Genomic DNA, 21,928 nt, shown 5'->3' on the forward strand with positions numbered 1-21,928 from the left:
CACTCTAGAGTAAGCACTTAGTGTCTTATTAACATGCCTTTTTATTACAGAAACTAACTAATAAAGTATTATTAAAAATGGTGACGCTATGTAGAAGGAGAGGAATGATGATTCAGAGTGTTGAAGTGATCTCCATCTCAGAGGGAAATGAGCCAAAGAGTCAAAGAAAGAGGTGAGCACAGAGAATTGAAACAGTTAAGAACATCCGCTAACGGCGATGCTTTGAGCCATCAATAAATGTTCTCAAATTCTTGTCCTGATAAGAGACTTAAGGAAGAAAGCTGCAGTACGGCAGTAGACACTTGTGGCATAAGAGGAGAGAGGCGCTTTAGGTGAGCGACCCATGGCCGTTGGGGGGCCTAGAAGATGAAGACCATGAAGCTGGAGAGCAAAGGCTTCTCACAAAATTTCAGAATGAGGAACCTCCAGGCCTTGAAGAATCAATCATAGCTTGTGATTTTTGCCACAAGTGTGTAACATTCTTTGAATGAGCATGATCAGATTTTACATGGAACTTAAAAAATCCAGTCATGTCTGGACTGAGTGGAATGTTGGTTCTCAGAAAGTAAGGAGCATAGTTACCACTACACAAGGGAAAGCTCCTGGCATCTGCCACACTACATGGTAATGGAATCATACCATAATCACCTGTGTGTATGTGTGTTATAAGTATGATTTGCACATAGTTGAAGTTTGCTTAAACGCTTGGGCAACAAAATGTGAGGTGATAAATATTAAACAGCTTGATTAAATCATTTAATAATGTATGTTTATATGTCACATATTTCATTGCACCCCCAACTTGCTTGATGTTTATTTACTAATTCAAAATTATTTTAAAAGAGAATGGGAAAAATAGGGGACTTGAAATTTGCCATTGCTATTAGATCCAAAATTAAAAGTTCTACCAACATTCACAGTGAGCTAAGCTAACACATTCACGGCAGAGTTACAAACAGGAGTGATCAAGTTACACAAGATGGTGCTCAGAGGTGTGAGCACTGGCACCCTTCGTAGAACAAGAACCCCACGCTGAGAACACTGCCTTCTTGGATCCTAGTACCTCTACTGCCCAGGTGATAGGTGATGCCCTTCAGCCAACTAGCTGTTGTTTCATTGGATGTCTTCCCCACTGGAACTCCAGAAAAAAAAAAAAAAAAAAAAAAAACTTGTCTCACTCCCAGGGAGACCAAAGTGCAGAGAACACTAATGAGGTGGTCCCCAGCCAGGCTCGGTCCCCACAGGCTAAAGCTGGGTAGTTTTCAGTAAGGCTTTCTGGTTTTTCCGCTGCCTTTCACCAGTCACACTGCAAGCCCAGTCTGAGCCCCGCACAACTAGATCCCTGTTATTATCACCCACGCCACCACTTGTTTTTCTGCTCCACTGTGGTGATTACAATCATTTAGGTAATTCATTACCTTTTGAAGGGCCAGAGCCCAACCCTAGAGAATCTGTAGTCACCATGGGTACAACCTTTCTAACAGTCTGTCCCCACAGAAGGACAAGAGCCAAGACAGACATATTTTGCTTCTATATTCCTGGTTCAAACAGGTCTGGCACCTTTCCATTAGGAAGAACAGGCCCAAGACCCACTGTTGGAAATGATTTTCTTAAATCACAGTGACAAGATTGATATAATAGTGGATACAACATAACAAATATACAGCCTGAATTTATGTTATTTTCATATCAATGAGGTCATAAAATCAACTTCAAATTTTTATTTACTTTCTGAAGGAAGGGTCCATGTAGACACACAAAAGAAGAGTATCCAAAAGTCAAAAGTAGCCTCAGGTGTAAAACCCTAAGGACTTCCTTTACCCTTTGTTGGATTCTCTTTGTTTTAATTATAGAAACATCTCTACTATGAGAAAGGAAAGTGTACTATGAGATGACTTGGTGGGTAGAGTGTCTGAGCATCAGGGCCAGGGTTTCTGATCCCCAAATCCTACATAAAGCAAGAAGCAGGAACAGACCTCTGACATGCCTGGTTGTTACAGAGAGATGGGAGGCAGAGACAGGAGAGTCCACAGAACCCCCTGGGATAACCAAACTAATGTCTATCCACCTGGGCATGACATCCTGCCCCAGACACAGTAGAGGTGAAACCCCACATCCAAGGTTGTTGTCTGATGACTGCAAATACCTTGCAGCAGACATGTGCCTGCATACCCATAGACAGGCATACACACAGGTTGAACGTACACTCACAAGTTTTGGGTGACAGAAATGTGGGGAGGTGAAAAGACAAAAGGCTGAAATCCGGAGTGACATGGCTAAAGGAGTGTCTCAGACCCAAAAAACATATGTGTGATCTTGTCCAAGCTTTCTCTTGCAATCAGAGAAACTGTTTTAAGAGATGCCAGAACACCAAAATCATACGGAAGAGGAGACCCTTGGCTCCACACACCGCACAGAGCCCCACCCGGAAGCACCTACCACCGGCATCTGTTTTGTTGTTGTTATTGATGTTGATTTAGTTTTGTTGTCATTGCTTTTTGTTTGTTCATTTTAATGCCTGGGTTTTTTCCCACCTTCTTGCTCTCACTTTCTCTCTGTCTCCCAGGCTGCCAAGTTTTGTTAGAGATATTTTTGCAAACATGCTGATTGGCTCTGCCACAAATTCGTGTTCTCTAACCCCTCTCTGTGGCTCTGCAATCCTTCTTTTCATCTCTTGTTAGCTCTGTTTACTCCTCCTCCCTGCTTGGCATCCAGTGGAATGAGAAACAGGTTGGTTTTTCAATCACTCAGCAAGTCTTGGGGGAGGACCTACAGCAAAGCCTAGGACCCCAGGGCTTGTCAGAGTTCTGACCTCAAGACACTTAACAGCATTAGGAGGTAAACAATTTGAGTCACTCCCCTCCCTCCACACGTATGCCTACTGTGTGCTAAGCATGGCAGGAAATGCCAAAGAATTGGAAAGAAGAATTCGAAATGGGCTCTGCTCTCCCTGAAGAATTTGATTCACAGATATTATGCAAATGGATAACTGCAATCCAAAGTCACCCCTCTTTAATTGGGGGGTTGGAGACTGGTGCTAAGTTCACCCCAGGGGAGCCTGGAGCTGTCTGCAAACATAGTCCTGGCCCCCATGTAAATTCCCCTTTGCTCCTAATTTGGACCCCCTCCCATCTGCAGACATTTCTACATTAAAACCAAAGTGAATATGAGATTATTTTAAATGATTAAAACCCTTGGCCCAAGCAGCTAGCCAGAATATGCTGTTCCTTCGTTAGGAGCTGTCAGAGTCACTTAACAATAAAGCCGAACAAAGTGTTAAGCAAACATACAGGCAGAGCAGAAGGGGCAGTTCAAATGTCGCCAGGTAACCCAAATCCTCTGTGGGTCTGGGAAGTGTACATCTGCAGCCACGACGCTGATTAGCTTTTTAATCTTGCCCCAGCTAGGATGGAAACTTTTCGTGTTGCTGAAAGACACGAGGAAACCATTACTTCTTTGTAAAGACAAATATCCATTTCAGGGAGTAATTGAAAGCACACGCGGGAGCGGGCACGTGTGGGTGTTTGGCAGAGAGCCGGAAGTACTAATAAAACAACTTCTCTCTAGCTGGGCTTTTCCAGGCCAAAGACAGAATTAATGGTGTCTCCTTTCTGGTATTTACCGAATTATGGACGCTTACAGTTGATCAACTGTTAGAACTAAAAAAAAAAAAAAAGAGTCTTATATTCGTACCATGCAGGAAGGAGGGCCACAGAAATCCATCATTATTTTCTGTTCTGACTTAGACTGTCATCAGGATTTAATGAACATGCTTGATGTCAGCCCGGGTAACGAGTCTGTCTTTCATTATTTAGATATGTCTATACCTGGCTGTCCCAGGGATTGTCTCAGTTGTACACAGTTGACTCTGACACCGTTTCCTCCTTTAGGATTTGGCTATTCGTTCTAGCAAAATTAAAATGAATTCACATCATTTAAAGAATATCATTTAATGAATTTTTTGTGGGCCTAAAAGAAGCTGAGCTTTGTGACACTGGAGCGTTAGGAGGCTCCTCCTGGAACCCATTCATCTTACCACCTGTCCCTCTTGGCATTGTGCAGGGCGCAAGGAAGATCACTTAGTACTCATGCATGGAGTCAGTGCAGTGGCTGGCGGCTGTGAGGGAAAATCCTGTCTCCAAGGCCCAGGACCTTAACAGAGCTTACTATTTCTCTCACCTAGCAGATTAATATGACAAAGACCAAATTTAAAAAAAAAAAAATGAGAGGCAATTAGTGAAGCCAGGAGAAAGAGAAGAAAAACCAGAGGGTTGCATTTCTTGATGACAAGTGAAGAACTTGGATAATAGTGAACCCCACCTGGGTTTTAGCAGATGCTCATCAAATGCAAGTTAGATGACTGAGTGAGAATAACCTACAGCAGAAGATGGTGGCACTCCAAGATTATATATTTGGGTCTTCACTGGAAAGTGTGAGCCTTCACTCAGTTTTCCTTCTGGAATATTGGCTTCTCATTGTATGTACAAGTTCCCAAATGAGTATCGGAATAATCGAGTGCATTGGATTTTTGTCCAATGTGCATGTGTGTGTATATTTGTATATGTATATTCATGTCCTCTTTTTTCTTTTTGTTTAATCCAACGTTATCCAGTGAGAAGACCTTATAATATATGTTTCTTTAAAAATGCATACATATAAAATGTAGTCTAACCAAATCTGCCCCCCATTTTCTGCTCCCACTCTTTCTGGTACCCCCTGATTTCCTTCTTCCTATTTATTGTCCTCTTTTTTTCTTTCAACTAACTCTGCTTCCCCCAGTGGGTGAGAAGACCATTTGATGGTTCTTGTACCACTGTGCTGGCAACCTCATTTTCTTATGAATCATTCCTGAGCACTTCGTATTAGTTTTATAATTAACGGAAGTATTTTCCTTAAACACTGCCCCCATTCTACCTACTGTAGTCTACTGTCTTGTATTTTAGGCTGACATCACAGCTCCTTGCTGTGTCTTTCTCCCATTAGATAGATGTCCAAAGCCTATGACTACTCCATCTTGACATCGGCTTCAAGAAATGATTCACATCTTTAATCCACACAGACAGCTGGATTCTTCTATGGGTTTATTTATTTCTCTCTTTTTGTCTGAAGTTCTTCTCATTGCTTTTCTGTTATTCCTTCTAGAAAAGTTGACTTCAACTGACCCCTTCATGCTAGGGAGAATGTGAAGAAGCAGATGCTGCCTTGGTGACACCAGGATGCAGTTCCATTCCTCTGTAGCTCTTCTGGTATCACATACCAGTTGCCCTATCCCCCAACCTGTGTCCAAAGTACCTAAAAGTGTTGTTTGCCCATTTAGATCTTCTATTTTATTTGGGTGTTTTGAAGAGGAAAAAGAAGAAAGTAAAAGAGGAAAAGAGAAAGAAAGCAAGATGGAGGCAGAGAGGGAAGACGGATATAAGATTAAGAGTTCTAAATGCATTCCATCTTTTAACTATAAAAATCATTTCTTTTGATTCAATTCTTTGTAATTTATAGGTCTCCAACTTTACTTAGGATTTACTTTACAATTTTAAGGGCACTCTAGTTCATTAAGTATTTCTTTGTAGATCAGTAAGTGTTACATATATATTCTTAGGTAAGTACTTCATAATGCTATTGGGCAGAATTATTCCCATGTTAGGCATGAAGCTGACCAAGATAAGAGTTATAAAGCTAGAACAGATGCAGGATCCAGCTTTTGCTATCGAATCCCTGTCCAAAGCATCCTTTCTTCAGAAGGGATGCCTTGCATAGTGCAGGTGTTCTTCAGAGAAGCCAAATACTGTCTCAGATGTTGAATATATAAGCATTAAAACTTCATCCTCAGATTCAAACACTGTCTACTGAGTTTTATCTGATATTTTTGTGTCTGACACAGGGAGGAAGCCAAGGGCTTGGCACCATGGAGGGCATCACAGGGTGGGGGCTTCTTTGCTGAAATGTCTATTGACGGCTACTGTCAGAAGGAGAGGTTTATGTTGTGTGGTTTCCCTGTTGCAGTGATAGAAGGTCAGTCCCGCCCCCACTGTGGTCATAACAAAAGAGAACATACGGAGTGAAGAGTTCAGGGATGATTTTCCAGGTTGAGAGCCTGCAGATTATGACAATCAGGAAGTGTGGAATCATGAATCTGTGCTCTCATTGGGGAAAACATCTTGCAAAGTAGGCACTTCAAGTCCACGTATCAACATCTTTGATGAACTCAGAAATGTGTACTAAGAGGGCCTAGTAGTTCCGAGGTGAAATAAAAATAAATTAACAAACACATGAAAAAACAAACATGTCTGGGGATGTCCACGATATTCTGTGAATTAAGTACTCTAGGTTGCAGATAGATCACCCCCAGGTAAGGTCTTCCAATATGGGGAAGAGAAGAAAGAAAGGTGCAGGTTGATAGACCTAGGAACAGGCCCTGGCAGAATGGAAGAGCTAGACATTTTATAGTAGCTACTATGGTGAAACAAGAGTCCACTGCCAAATAAGCCTAGGGCAGGAAGGTCAGGCCTAGCCACCATCACCCCTTCCTATTGTCACCATATGTTATTTAGAATTTCCCTAGGAGGAGAAAACAAGTGACTCATAAGATATGTGGCAATGCCAAATGTTGGCTGGGTTTGTACACTTGTTTTTTTACACCAAGGAAAAAAGGGAGAGGACATGAACTCTTTGCCAAATCCTACTTCCTTGCTGTCAGTATCACCTTTACTAATATATACATAATAACAAGTTTGTAAGATGTCCTTAGGTAAAGTATCATTGACTTCAATAGGTGGTGTGGTGGTTTGAATGGAAAACTTGCTGGGCCCATAGTTAATGGTGCTGTTTGGGGAGGTGGTACCATTCTACATGAGGAAGTGTGTTACTAGAAGGCAGGCTTTGAGAGAGCATGGCTTTGGTCAATTTTACTCTCTCTTTTTTGTGTTTATTGTTGAAGACATGACTTCTCAGTTCCCTGTTCTGACCCCCCGATGCCTCGCCTCTCGAACCATTATGGACTCTTTCTCTCTGCAACTGCAACCCAACTGAACTCTTCTGTAAGATACTTTTCTTCCTGGTGCTTCGACACAGCTGCAGCAGAGCAAATAATACACAATATTTTGCATCATGATGTGGTCAAAAGCCAATGAGGGGCTAGTGGAACTTGGATGTGAAATGTTCCACGGAGAATTGGCTATTTGAGCACTTAGTTCGCCATTGGAGACACTGTTTGAAAACCTAATATTATTATTAATTTTCAAAAAATAGGAAAAAAATCAGCTCTCCCGGGCATGAGTAGACTCTGAGTCTTGAGTATTAGCTCTCCTTGAGAAGTACCAGCCTTCCCTGGCATAAGTAGACTGGGTCTAGAGTAACAATTCTTCCTGGCATGTGTAGACTCTGTGTACCTAGAGTACCAGCTCTCCCTGGCATGAGTAGATTCTGTGACTCTGGAGTACTATCTCTCACTTATATGAGTAAACTTAGTGAGTCTAGAGTACCAGCTCTTCCTGGCATAAGTAGACTCTCTGAGTCTAGAGTATGCCCAGATTTTCTACCTTGTGGCCTCTAGAGTGGTTGATAGAAAGCAGTCAAATCTACATCTATGTCTCCAAGAGACATAGTCCAATCATATAATCCTGCACAAGTCCTGTTTCTAAGCAATGGGGGAGGGTGCTCATCTTTGAACAACCCATTTGTGTAAGGCTTTACAATGTCTTTTTAAATCAGGAGCCCATGGCCAGAGGAAGAGAGAGAACTGGACTAATTTAGGCCTCTATCATTCAGTAATTGCTACTTAGAATCTCTGAGCTTTAGATTCTCCCACCCCCAGAAATGGACATATCAACATTTAAAATTCTGAACACCAACTATAAAAGCTATCAAACTCGTTAACTATTACCATGGTAATTTTTTACCCTATACTATTGTGTTGTCTTTCTTGGTTTGCATCAAAACCTGCATTGTACTGATATATATATATATATATATATATATATATATATATATATATATATATATGTGTGTGTGTGTGTGTGTGTGTGTGTGTGTGTGTGTGTGTGTGTGTAATTTCAAGACACAGCAGAGATGAGAACAGTTGATGTTAAGATCTTAAAGAATTGATATATCTGGTCATTCAAGAATTCCTCCACTTACAGTTTTTTTTTTTCACTTAATGATTTCTGGTGTGTCAAGGAAAGCAGAGAACTCACACCAAGGCTTTGTGACAAGAGCCATATTTCATTGTTTCAGGTTTGTGCAGAAAAACAGAACTCCCATTCTGTTGTATGTTTCCAGTGAACATAGAAGGAACACTTGGCCATGTTTCTTTCCCATGGAAGCCTAGACTCAGGGACAAACTCATCCTGAATTAGTTTGTGGTGACAGCTCACTCACAGGAAATCCAGTCAAGATCCTGGTTTATTAGATGTTGGCTAGGACCATAATGATCTTAGTCCTACCACAAAAGACTAATACGCATCCTTTGAAGGAAGGCACCCACAGAGAAGAAGACTTGCACCTGCAAATCCCATGTGTACTTTCAATAAATACCAGATTAACACTTGCAGCGAGCTCTGTCTACTAATCTTTGAAGGTCTGCAACAGTATTATGTGAAGTCAATGAGATCCAGGATGACAGATTTTGAGATTGAAAATTTCAAATCTTCCGTGAAAATTTTCAGATTTACTATTATTTGGAACATTTAAATTACATTTTTACTTATCTATATGTGTATATGCATGCGTATGTTTATATGTTACATCACATGCATGGAGATTGGAGATCAACTTCTGGGAGTCATGCTACTTTGTGGGTCCCAGGAATCAAACTCAGATAGTCAGGTTTGGCAGCAGCCCTGATCATCATTTTTAATTATAATAATGTAAGAATGTATTCTAAGCCATTTGAAACCATCTTCTAGCCTAGTGCTCTGTCAGTATCTGAGCCTGGAGTGGGTACCAGATGATCACATCTCTTCAGAGATCTCTCTCTCTCTGGTGATAGGTGATCATAACCTAAATGTTAATGAGACAATGATCACCATGTGTCTGATATTAAACTCTTGTTGGATTCTTTTGCTAATTATGAAGACAAAACTTCTTCTTTTATACAGTGATCAGCTATAATTGAAAGATATTTTCACAGACTCAGATTTTAGCTTCATAATTTATTTTAAAAATCCAGAATGTTTTGACATCATGAAAATGACAGTGTGGTAGAATAATGTTCTACATTAATTGTCACAGACTAATGAGAAAAGAACAGACACAGATTTAGTATATAATTTTTTTGTACCAAATGAACAGTAAATGACATCACAGAACATGGTAAAACTTACAAAGGGTTTATAGTTCAAGCAAAGAATTATGATTGAATAATTAAATTATGCAGTGCACTGCACATATCATACATAGTATAAACAACTAAACTTTAAGAAATTCAATCGTAGCTGTAAATATCATCTACATTGCCCATGGGTATTCTGTGCAAATCCATCTTCATATAACACAATTTATAGCAGTTCCGAAGGATTAGGCAGAAACAAACAATGAAAAAAGTTCCATTAAATTATATTTCAAAATTATTTTTAGTGTAATTTTGGGTGAACTGCCACCCAAGTGGGCCCATTAAAACCGAGAGTTGTGGCTTCAATTTGTTATTTTTTCAAAAAGGAAAAATGATTTCGGTGATGGCTGAGAGTCATGGAGTGATCCATTGGGCTCAACATTACAAATACACAAGTTGACAGAAAATGAAATAAATGCTTATATGAACTTTTTTATATGACTAAACCCACATAGATCATTCAGTTCAGCAAAATAGTGAAATATTATCTGTCCCATTAAATTATTTTGAATAGTTTGGCTACGTATTTTACTTGGATATAATATGTTTAGATATTTTACAGTAAAAAGTGACCAGCATGTTTGCCCACACTCGAATAAAAATTAAGACAACAATGAGGATTTATGACAATGTTCATATTTTCTATTAAAATCCTTCACTTTCCTACAGTACTACAAAGTTTTAATAAATAAAAATTTTAGTTGGGACATTTGAAACATAAAATATTTGCACACTTATTTTAGACATTATTGTTCATTAAATATATTGTGTATTCTGAGTTTATATTTATAATGAAATTATGAATCTATGTACTCATAGTCATACAACTACTAAGAAATGAAATGAGGATTCTAAATAAAAGATAAACAAAACATTTTTCCCTCCCCACACCAAAAAAATTATATATATATATGTAATATATATATATATATATTACACAGAATCAGTTAACAACAATAACGAGTTTGATTGTGGAAAAGTTGACCTGTAGTCTTTATTCTTTGACAGTAATTGAACAATAGTCAGGAATCTAATGAAGCTGCAGTTAATCACGATGGCAAAAGGTCACATACACAGGAGTCAAAGGCATTGTGCTCTGGCTCAAAGTGCTCATCAAAAGTGAACGGTATTTTAGCAACTGCCACAAAAGGACAACGTATCCTCCATTTCTTTCTTTTTTTTTTTTTTTTGTATCCTCCACTTCTAATGAGATCAACTACTGAACAGTACACTTCCTATAGATAATGCTTGTTTCTCCTCCTACAGCCCACCAACCTCTTTCCTTCCTCTTTTCCATGGTCCTCTTCTATCCTTCTCTTCTTTAATTCGCCTTTATCCCTATCTTCTACCCTTTCTTCATGGGCACAAGGCCCTGACATCATTTTCCATCTCCAGAGTCATGTCTTCTCAGAAGAACACTTGTCCCTCCTAGCGTGACGTCAGGTTCCTTGCCCCTGGGGGAGGGGAGAATGTTTCACTGCTGTCAAGGAAGGTTATATAGCTCTCGATCTCTGGGAAATCGAAAATTGTTTAGTGCTGAATGACAGTATCTTCTGGAAAGAATGAATATGGTACCAAAGTATAAACTCTTTGCAAATAAAAATAAGCATTTATTGAGGACTTACCAATGTATGAAGATGAGAGCTGTAGGTAAAGAATAGACATAAGACCAGGAGAGTGTTTGTCTTTAAATTTCATATACACAATTTTTTTTTCTTTTGGTTTTTCGAGACAGGGTTTCTCTGTGGCTTTGGAGCCTGTCTTGGAACTAGCTCTGTAGACCAGGCTGGTCTCGAACTGACAGAGATCCGCCTGCCTCTGCCTCCCGAGTGCTGGGATTAATCATATACACAATTTTAAGTTACAATGCCAGCTAGATAGCAGGTTGGGGTGACTACAGGGGAAACAGAAAAACAAAAACAATGAGGTTAATTTGTATAAATATATAGTGGAGACGAAGCTATGAGAACATGATGGGGTAGACTCAGAAATGTATCTGAAAATTTCATAAGGTTTTACACATTTTGACAAAGGCACAGTGCAATGGAATTAATATTGGGTTAAGAATTATAATAATAAGCTATTCTGGTCAGTTATAAACAAGGCAAATCAACAACAAAATGTTCTGGAAAGAACTCCAAAGCACTGATGAAGACTTCTGTTCGAAGAAGCTGTGTGTCAGTATCAAGAATAATTAAGAATAGTAATATTGAGCCTAGTCTTTTGTCTTATTGGTCTTTACTTGCATATTATGGTTTTTGAATTTTGTTTTTCTAAGTTTCTATTGTGTGTGTGTGTTCTTGTCTTTTTGCTTGCTTGTTTAACAGTTTTTTAAGAAGAGAGGGACAGGAAATGAGAGCATGGAATTGGAGAGATGAGGAATTGGGGAGGATCTAGGAAGAGTCTGGGAAGAAAAAAAGCATGATCAGAATATATTATATTAAAAAACCCTTAATTTTAATCAATAAAAAAAGTGGATTCGAGAGAAGGCTCTGAACACTGTACACACTGTTCTTTCAGAGGATCCAGATTCAACTCCTAGTACCCACATTTGCAGGTCACAGTTAACTCCAGCTCCAAGGAATCCAAAACCTGACAACCTCTCTGTTCTTTGTAGGCACCTGCATGCCCATGATGTTCTCTCTCTCTGTGTGTGTCTCTCTCTCTCTCTATCTCTCTCTCTGTCTCTGTCTCTCTCTCTGTCTCTCTCTCTCTCTCTCACACACACACACACTAAAATTTCATAAAATTAACAAAAAACAGTCTGAGACATAGTCATGGTTGCTGTCTCCATAACTGAAGACTGTACCTGCATGCCAACAATCATATGGGGTGTGTTCCAAACCCATCATGAATCTAAAAGATTAAATCTGACAGCCCATGAGTGGTGATTATAAATTGTTTATTTTTCCCTTAACTGTTGGTTTCCATCTTTTTACATTTAAATCTGCCCTAAGTCTAGGATACTACCAGAAATGTGATTTGTGTAGGAAGAGAAAGCACCCTTTCAGGACGAGGCGGAATGCAAAGAGATCTTTTGGGGACACATGTTTCCAGTTTTACTGCTTAATTTTGGAAAGAGGTAATTCCATGTCAAAATTAGGCTGAGTGAAAAATGCACACACAGTAATCTTCATTTTCATTATCTGGAGTAGTTCAAAAAGCTGAAAAACTGGAAGTATTCTCAAAGAAAGGAATGCATGTTCAGGTAATTACAAATAACAGCCGCATCTGGTTATCTTAATTGTTTGGGAATGTCTCAATTAGCCGAGAATGTTTTCATGATGACTTGGAGACAGTGAAAATTTTTCATGGCAGATCGAGTTCAATGGTGAGAGGAAACATAGGCAGCTCACTCTGAAGTCTATTATGACGACAGAATCCATTCAAAGATCAATATCTTTTGAATTTTGTTTGTAAGGGGAATATAAATGTCTTTTTAAAAAAAAATCTGCAGGTATAAAATGCCAAGAAAGATTAGAGAGTCCCTGGCTTCATATTGGACACATAAAATTTAAAATTGGCAGTGGAACTGGCCACTTGTAAAGACTTATCATTGGGCAGTGCGGCTGCCTATGGTGTGGCTGCCCAGATTAAGGAAACATTCAGCCTCACAAAAGCCATTAAAATCACAGTTCAGTTTCATAACAGAAGTTGCTCTCTCATTGATAGTTCAGTCTCAAGCTTCCCCTATACTTTGGATTAACATGTTGAAAACTTTAAAATGATCCCAAACTGTAAGCACATGATCTGGTTTAGGACTTGAATATTTTTTAAAAATTTACTTATTTACTTTTTTTTTAAAAAAAAAAAATCTTTTCTCATTTCACATATCAATCCCAGTTTCTACCCCTCCCCTCCTCCTGCTCCTTCCATCTCTCCCCCACCCCCATTCACTCCTCACAGAGGTAAAGCTTCCCATGAGGAGTCAACAAAGACTAGCACATCATTTTGAGGCGGGATCAAGGCCCTCCCCACTGTATCTAGACTGAGCAAAGAGAATGGGCTCCAAAAAGCCAGTTCAGGCAGTAGGGATAAATCCTGGTCCCACTGCCAGTGGCTCTACAGACTGCCCCTGCCATACAAATGTCACCACATTCGGAGTGCTGGGTATGGTCCTATGCTTCTGTCAGTCTGGAGTCAGTGATCTCTCATTACCTCAGGTCAGCTGTTTCAGTGGCTTTCCCCATCATGGCCTTGACCCTTTTACTCAGATTACTGCTCCTCCTTCTCTTTGATTGGACTTTGGGAGCTCAGACCAGTGCTTCATTGTGGATCTCTGCATCTTCTTCCATCAGTTAACGGATGAAGGTTGTATGATGACTATTAACGTAGTCGTCAATCTGATTACAGGGGAAGGCCAGTTCAGGCACCCTCTCCACTATTGCTTAGGGTCTTAGCTGGGCTCATCCTTGTGGATTCCTGGGAATTTCACTAGTGACAGGTTTCTTGCTAAATCAAGATATCTCTTTCCTTGCTCTCCTTCTCTGTCCTTCCCCCATCTCAACCATTCCATTCCCTAATGTTTTCCTCCCCCTCCCATTTTCTCCTCATCCTCCCCTTCTGCCCTCCCTTCTTCCCTCACCTCTATACTCCCAATTTTCTCAGGAGATCGTGTCAATTTCCTCTTCCCAGAGGGATTCATGTATGTTTCTCTTAGGGTTCTCCTTGTTACCTAGCTTCTCTGGGATCATAGAATATAAGTTGGTTATCTTTTGCTTTAAGTCTAATAACCACTTATGAGTGACTACATACTATGTTTGTCTTTCTGGGTCTGGGTTACCTGACTCAGGATGTTTTTATTTTTTTCTAGTTCCATCCATTTGCATGCAAATTTCAGAATGTCATTGTTTTTTACTGCTGAGTAGTACTTCATTGTATAAATGTACCACATTTCTTTATCCAATCTTCAGTTAAGTGGCATCTAGGTTGTTTCCAGGTTCTGGCTATTACAAATAATGATGCTATTATTTGTATATATGAGCATATATGTTCTTGTAGTATGATTGAGCATCCTTTGGGTATATGCCCAAGAGCAGTATTGCTGAGTCTTGAGGCAGATTAATTTCAATTTTCGGAGAAACCACCATACTGATTTCCAAAGAGGCTATACAAGTGTGCACTCCCACCAGCAGTGGAGGAGTGACCCCCTTACTCTGTATCCTGTCCAGCATAAGCTATCATTGCTGTTTTTGATCTTAGCCATTCTGACTGGTATAAGATGGTGTCTCAGAGTCATTTTGATTTGCATTTCCCTGACAACTAAGACTATTGAGCAGTTCCTTAAGTGTCCTCTGGCCATTGAGATTCTTCTGTTGAGAATTCTCTGTTTAGTCTGTACCCCATTTTTTAATTGGATTATTAGGTATTTTGATGTTTAATTTCTTGAGTTCTTTATACATTTTGGAGATTAGTCTTTGGCTGATGTGGGGTTGGTGATGATCTTTTCTTATCCAGTAGACTGTTGTTTTGTCTTATTGTGTCCTTTGCCTTACAGAAGCTTCTCAGTTTAGAAAGTCCCATTTGTCTATTGTTGATCTCAGCATCTGTGCTATATATTTTTCAAGTATTCATTTGTGCCGTTCCTTGGTTGGTACTGTGGTTTGATATAGCATATTAACAAGCTTTCATGCACTGAAAGCTTAGTGAGGCAACATCCCGGTGGTAGAAGTTTAAAGAGCTGGGTCCTAGCAGAATGCAGTCAGGTCATGAAGGAGTTATCTTCATGGACATATTATTGTTGACTCAGAAGAGTAAATGGATTATTTCTGATGAGGATGGATTTTTAGAAATGTGTCTGCTATATTCTTTGTATTCACTTTCACACAGGTAATCACTTCTGGGTGCTCTGTGCCTAGGGATGCCAGTTTCCACAAGGCCTTTGCCAGAGCCAAGCATATGCCAACACCATTATTTCAAAGTGCCAATAAGAAAACTGTTCCTTACAAAGAATCAGCTTCTTGCATTATTGCATGAAATCTCAACATGGATTAACACAAACTTGCACATGTTCCTTGCCACTCTTGGATTGCCACCTTCTTGCCCTTTGATGTCCCTAGTAGGTCAAGCTCAGTCTAGAGCCTTCCTTTTCTGACCTTCATAGCTTTTATTTTTGAAAGAGATATATTTATCAGTTTCAGGAAAGTCCATAAACAATTAAGAAGTTGCCTTCTCAAATGCCCAGATATCCTTCTTAAATGAGAAGATTTCCCACTCACCATCTATCTTTCTCTATTAATGCAGCTGAAAAGAGATGGCTTCATCTCCTGCAGAGGCAATTTCAATGGAAATTGTTCATAAAAGTTTTAGGAGTGAGTTTCCATGTCTTGACAAACAAGCTCTCAAGCAAGAGGAAACTTGATTATTACTAAAGAGGCTAGGAACTACTGGACAGTATCAATATTTAAGACCACCTTTGCATACAAACTTCTGTCTATTGTAAACACTATAGATAGAAGGAATATGTGCTTGGGGTAAACTACAGGGAAAGTGGGTGCCCTATTACTACAACCAAACTAAGGTCAATACTTTCTGACAGTTTGCTTTGAATTAGAACATAAGATCATCCTCCAACTCTCTCTCACCTACAGTGGTGAGCAGGGAAAATACTGTCTTTAAGGAATGAAAATAGGTCATGACAAAATCCATTCTCTCTTATTTTTCAGTGCACATATCTATCCATACAACATAGAACCTTCTAGATTGTTAAAGAGAGGTTAAAATGGAGGAGACTAGAGAACTGTGGAAATGTTAGGAAAGTCTGAGATCAGCTTTCCTTTCAAATCATTTTCATTATTTAAAATTCATCTCATGCATGTATATATTGTATAATGAACATTTTCTTTACAAAAGAACCTTTTTGCTGTTTTGTAGATCAGACATACAAAGTTATAAGTCTTCGTTAATCAAACATTCAGTCAATAGTAAAGTTCTAGACCTTTAAATAACAAAATACTACTTGTCTCAAATTAATAAATAAGAACTGAATTCATAAAGATTAGCTCCTACCTTAAAATTTCTAACTTGATTAATTCTTCTTCACTGTGTGGATGTTGGACAACTCATTGTGAGGGTCCAAACAGTTTTTCCCATGTTGGAAGATAGAAAACAATCTTTTGCCCCATAGACCTCAAAGAAATGGGATATATTAGTCAGATTTCCACCGCTGCAACAAAATGCCAGAGACAATCAACTTAGAAAGAGGAAGTGCTTATTTTGGCTCACATGTTTGGAGGTTTCTGCCGAAGTTCAGTTCAGTTGGATCTGTTGCTGATGTCTGTATGTCTGGTATAGGCAGTTGTCCTCGATGTAGTGGAGAAGCAAAGAAAGGAGATAGGAGATGAGGCTAGATCTCTGAGGGTCATAAGGATAAATACATTATTTTGTAGTAGGGTCTCTTTGGAGGTCAGGCTAACTTTGAAATCATGGTGATCCTCTACTTCAGGTTTCTGAATGACAGAATTCCAGGTATGTACCAATAAGCCTTGCTTGCAATACTCCTCAGGCCCCCCTTGAGGGCGTACTTCCCAGGACCTGATTTCTTCCTAGTAGGTCGCACTTCTAACAGTGCCACAAGCTGGCAAATAACAGATGGCTTTGGGGGATATTTCAGATTCAAACTGTGGTATTGACCATCATGTAGACATAAAAGTTAACTTTATTGGACATCATCTTCTTACCCCTTATTCATTTCCATTTCCCTGGCTTGGGACCCTCAACTTTAGTACCTAGCACTGCTGTTCAGGGGGTACAATTTCCACCTTCTTTGAATCTTCCAGAATGACTGCTATGCATGTTACAAAATCCTCTACTTTGACTTTTCTCGATATTCCTCTATTATGCAAGTTCACTCAACTGACGTGAGGCCTTGGGTTACTCCTTTAGCATTTAAACCATTTCCATCTTGAAACAGTAGGAGTATTTTGTTTGATAGCACATCACTTGGTTGTTCAGTCAAGCCCAGTGCTGCTTGTATTACTGTATGAGATCAACTCCTTGGGACAAAAATGTGTTTCATGAAATTTAGCATTTAAGTTAGACTGAGGGAATACCTGTCTGTCAGGATGCAATCATACAGAGATGCTCCAATGGTGGTTCAGGATAGATCATATAGAATTGAAAGTTACAGTTATATTAGCAAATAAGTGGTTGGTTTCACTACGAAAAGAAAATTAAAGGGAAGTTTACAATGAGAGAAATACAGATTATGGAGACCAATAATCCCTTATCACAACCAGGAAGAAAAGCTACAGAAACTGATCTCATTTAGCTAATGACACATTTTGTCTGTTGGTTAAAAATGCCCCCACACTGCTGCACATAGAAGTGAAAGAAAACTAGGATAATTACCAGACACGTGACAGAGAACACACCAGGAATGCTTCAGAGTAGAAGGAAAAGACTATGGCTCCTCGGGACTGTGGAGTTTTGCTGATCTGTGGGTGGAACATGTCTCTAATGTCAGTACTCAAGATACTCACCGTTACACAATGCCAGGGTAAAACACACTCTTACCACACACACACACACACACACACACAGAGAGAGAGAGAGAGAGAGAGAGAGAGAGAGAGAGAGAGAGAGAGAGAGAGAGAGAGAGGATCATGGTTAACGGTCACAGAAAGATGGCCGCAACTCTTAGCTAGGTGTCTGAGGCACGCTGCCTGGCCTCTTCAAACCTTCATTCTACAGCAGGGACATATAAGTAATAATAGAATCTACCAAATTTATTGAAATTCAAAAAACATAAGAGTTAGGGTTTGGAATCTGCAAGCTGTGAACTGGTGCGATGTTATTAACACCGATACTCAAATTGCCTTGCCCCTATATTCAATGTAATTCCTTCAGAAATACTGGACAAAAATAGTTTCTGTTCTTTAAATACTTACAACCCCAAATCAATTTCATCTGCCCACTGACCTGCCCCAATTTTCTATCCCTGGCATAATTAGCTCAGCTTAGAGTACGCAGATGTAGACCAGAAAGGGCCCCCAAGAGCTGGTATTGCAAGTAGAAGCCTTGCCCTCTCCACTCGTGTAGCAGCAGAGGTACTGGCCAAGATGGAAATCACACTGCTGCCTCAGAAATGAGACAAATGAGCAGAAAGCCAGAGCTGTGGTATGGATCCAGTCTATGACATTCAGCCACGCGTGCCTCAGAGGACTGTGGTAACGAGCAGGACAAGCTTTACCATGTATTCTTGGCAAACCACCTCGTCCTTGGAGAGTTGCTTCAGTTTGAGAAAGAAGAGCAGGATGCTACAGTAGACTAAAGTCTCAGCTCATGCAACTTGTAGTTTGGGAGTGTTTTCCACTGGGAAACTGTGACCTCTCTGTGATCTGAAGTTACTAGGTCATCTAGGAACAGAGTGATCCTGGAATACTTGCACCATATTGTCCCCAGAGCATTGTTGATCTTTGTATTGGCTTCCACTGTTGGGCCAGGACTATACCTGTGCTTCTGATGGAGCATATTTAAGGTCACGATATTTCTTTCTGTAATCCGATCTCCAAGTAGACTCAACTTCCCTGTATAACTGGTCACGATACATTTACTCTTTTATTTCTTTTTTTTTCTTCCTTCCTTTCTCTTTTCTTTCATTCTTCTTTCTCTCTTGTCTTTCCTTCCTTCCTTTCCTTTTCCCCTTTTATTTCACCTCTACCTTTTCCTGTTTATCAATCTCTACCACTCGATCTAAAATAACCTTATTCCCAGGACTCCTTTCTACTCACAGAAGTTAGGGTAGATGCTGGTCTTGTCACCATTCTTCTTAGCTCTACTATAGATTACAGAACTCTCACCCATTTGGCCTTACACATGAATGTTAGGGCCCTCAACAAAAAAATCAACATGTATATCATGCATAAAAAGAAAGATTAGTAAAAGCGAGGGATTTAGTGAGATAAATACATCTCTGGCGAACCTACCCTGAAGTGAAACACTTTATCTTAGTCAAAGTAAACAAAAAGTTTTCCAAGCTTCACTTCTGAGAATGAAGCAGATATCCAGGCTGATGTGCTAATTGAACATTTGGTGCACTGTTATCAATTCAAATGTATAGCCACAGATTAAGCCAAGTTTCAATAGTTCACACTCCACTTTAAGCTGTTTATTTTCGTCAATGTCATTGTACACATGACACAGGGGAGGAAGAATAGGTCACGGTTAGAAAGGCCTGGAAGTCATGCAGAAGAGGACTGCTAAAGGCAATGTCTTTCATTTTGTACAGAAAAAAAAAATGGAATTTTAGCGTATGAGGCTTAGCTCCTCAGAGTCACCGCCAGACCCACTGATATTTAGTTCAGTGGGGCAGAGCAAAATTATAAATGAAACTAAAATATTATTCCTTAGAGAATCCAGGAGGAGCTTAATTAGCTTAGGAAAGCATTGTGAAGAGATATAAATCTGTGACATTTCCTGGACTCTCTGACTGTAGCATACAAAACCATTTTCAGTGGCATCTTTAGCTTCTAGCTAGCTAGGCAGGACCACGATTACAGTGAGTTACCTGCACTGACTCTTGCCTTGAGCTCATCAATATTTGTGATTTGTGGGTGCTCTTTGGAGTCTTGAGGATGAGCACCAGTGATTGATTGGTGAAGCGATAGAGTTGAGACTGTTGGGGTGCTAATGGGGAATGAGTCTTCTTGTCCTGATTCCCCATAGTGAAGCACCAGAGCAGCGTCTGCTGATTCTGACCTTCCCACCTTCACAGACTTTGTGTTTGCCTCGGAGGGAGCTCATTTTCCTGCTTCTTGAATCTACACTACGTCTGGGACTTGATCCAGCCGGTGGGGTAGGATGGGACTAACAAGAAGCCAGTTTAGAGCCTGGCCCTCAGGAAGTCTTTATTTCTCTTTTCTCATCTAGATATAGGAAGAAAGGTCATTCAGTAAGATAAGAAGAGTAAGTCAGCCAATTCTTCCTAGTCAGGACCTGAGACGTGAAAGAACCGGCTAAGATTTCAAAACCCCCAACTGGCCTGTAGCTGAACTTGGATGCACGATGGGGCCCAGGGTCACATGTACAATAGTAAATGACCATTGTAGTCAGTCACATCACTTGGGAATTTGGGGCCATAATGCATAATAAGCATCACCTGATGCAGGGGAACTTATGCCTGATAAGACTGGTTTCCTTCTGTGACAGCAACATGGCTCTCACTTTTGGTGAAGTAGCCAAGATTTCCCTAAGTTGTCATGGATATATGTTTGCATGTGCCTATGTGTGTGTACATATATGTGTATGTATGTTTATCTGCACATATATGTGTATGGGAGCATATATGCTATATATAAAAAACCACATGTGTGAATATGACTGACACACACACATGTATTGCTTATATCTAGATTAATACATACAAATTGTGGAATCAGAAAAGCCATCTTCTATAACCTAGGAGGTTCATCTGTACAAAGCTAACATCCTCATGTCTACCACAGAGGATTTACCGACACATTTATAGGAATTGTATCATCAACAGAGCCAGAGCTGGAGTAGGTTTTCTCAGTAGGTTGGGGAGCTAACATAGTTTGTCATTGAGCCAAGCATGTGTTTCATTTGCTCACCCATCTTTCCTTTCCTCTTATTATGATGCTGGTATCCATCCATAAGTTATGTTCCCATCAATGGCTGGTCCCTGTATCATGTTTATAGGTTTATTTTTAAAGGGGGCTTATTTAAGTGACTGGTAACTAATCATAGTTCTATAATTGACTGAAAAGTCGACTCGGTGTAAAATCCGAATTAAATTGAAAAGAAGCCCAAACCTTCATTATAAAATACTCTCCGCAGCTCTACAAAACACTCATTTCACAAACAGGGAAGCTGGAGAGACAGAGTTTGCCTTTCTGCAAAAAAATATGTTCAACAATTACAGACCAAAATTTATAGCAGAGGAAGAATGTTCCTCTTTCTTTGCAGTGACACTAATAAAAGGGAAGAAATATAAGTACTGCTTAGTGTGGGCTGGGAAATGCCTAAATTTTAAAATTAGAATAGCAGCATTTTATTTCTGGACAAGCTCTCCCGATCTTTTTACACAGAGCGACAGACAGGCTTAGAGGGGCATGACCTCATCGCAAAGATTCGGGCTTCAAAGGCTGCTCCTCAAGCCTCTTGCTGATCACCTGCCCTTCTACCACCCCAAATTAAACATTTGAAAGTTTTGAAGCCTTCTTGCTTTACATGAAACATTTTCCTGCGATCCTTCAGTCAATTACCCAGAGGCCAAAAATATCGCCCACACCCCCAATTTGTCCCATAGCACCTCCACTGAGAAATGCTCTACATCCATTGGTGGGCCTCTCCGCACATCGCAGCATCAGGAATAAAGTCACGATGATGATGTAGAACAGCCGATGTCCCTGTGCCTGCATCTCGCCAGAGCTCTCGCCTCTTGATCAGCCGGCAGTTTCATAAACATTCCAGATGGCTGGCTCTGCCTGAAGGAAGAATGGATAATCACACTGCCCTCCCCTCCAAACAATAATAAAATAAGGCCATGGTAGCACAGAAGCCCGAGCCTGCCAAAAACACTGAAAGGACCGCTTAGAACAATAGGCCTGAGTGATTGGAAGGCATATCGGTGCCCTCACCCTT

At 40.0% G+C, this 21,928-nt stretch overlaps 1 pseudogene; it reads right to left on the minus strand.

Annotated features, from left to right (window-relative positions):
- The window catches only part of LOC130875688 (60S ribosomal protein L21-like), a 133,125-nt pseudogene extending 111,420 nt beyond the window's left edge, over positions 1–21,705 (minus strand).
- Positions 21,706–21,928: the final 223 nt, after the last annotated feature.

This window comes from Chionomys nivalis, chromosome 6 (assembly GCF_950005125.1).
Source record: "Chionomys nivalis chromosome 6, mChiNiv1.1, whole genome shotgun sequence".
NCBI lineage: Eukaryota > Metazoa > Chordata > Mammalia > Rodentia > Cricetidae > Chionomys > Chionomys nivalis.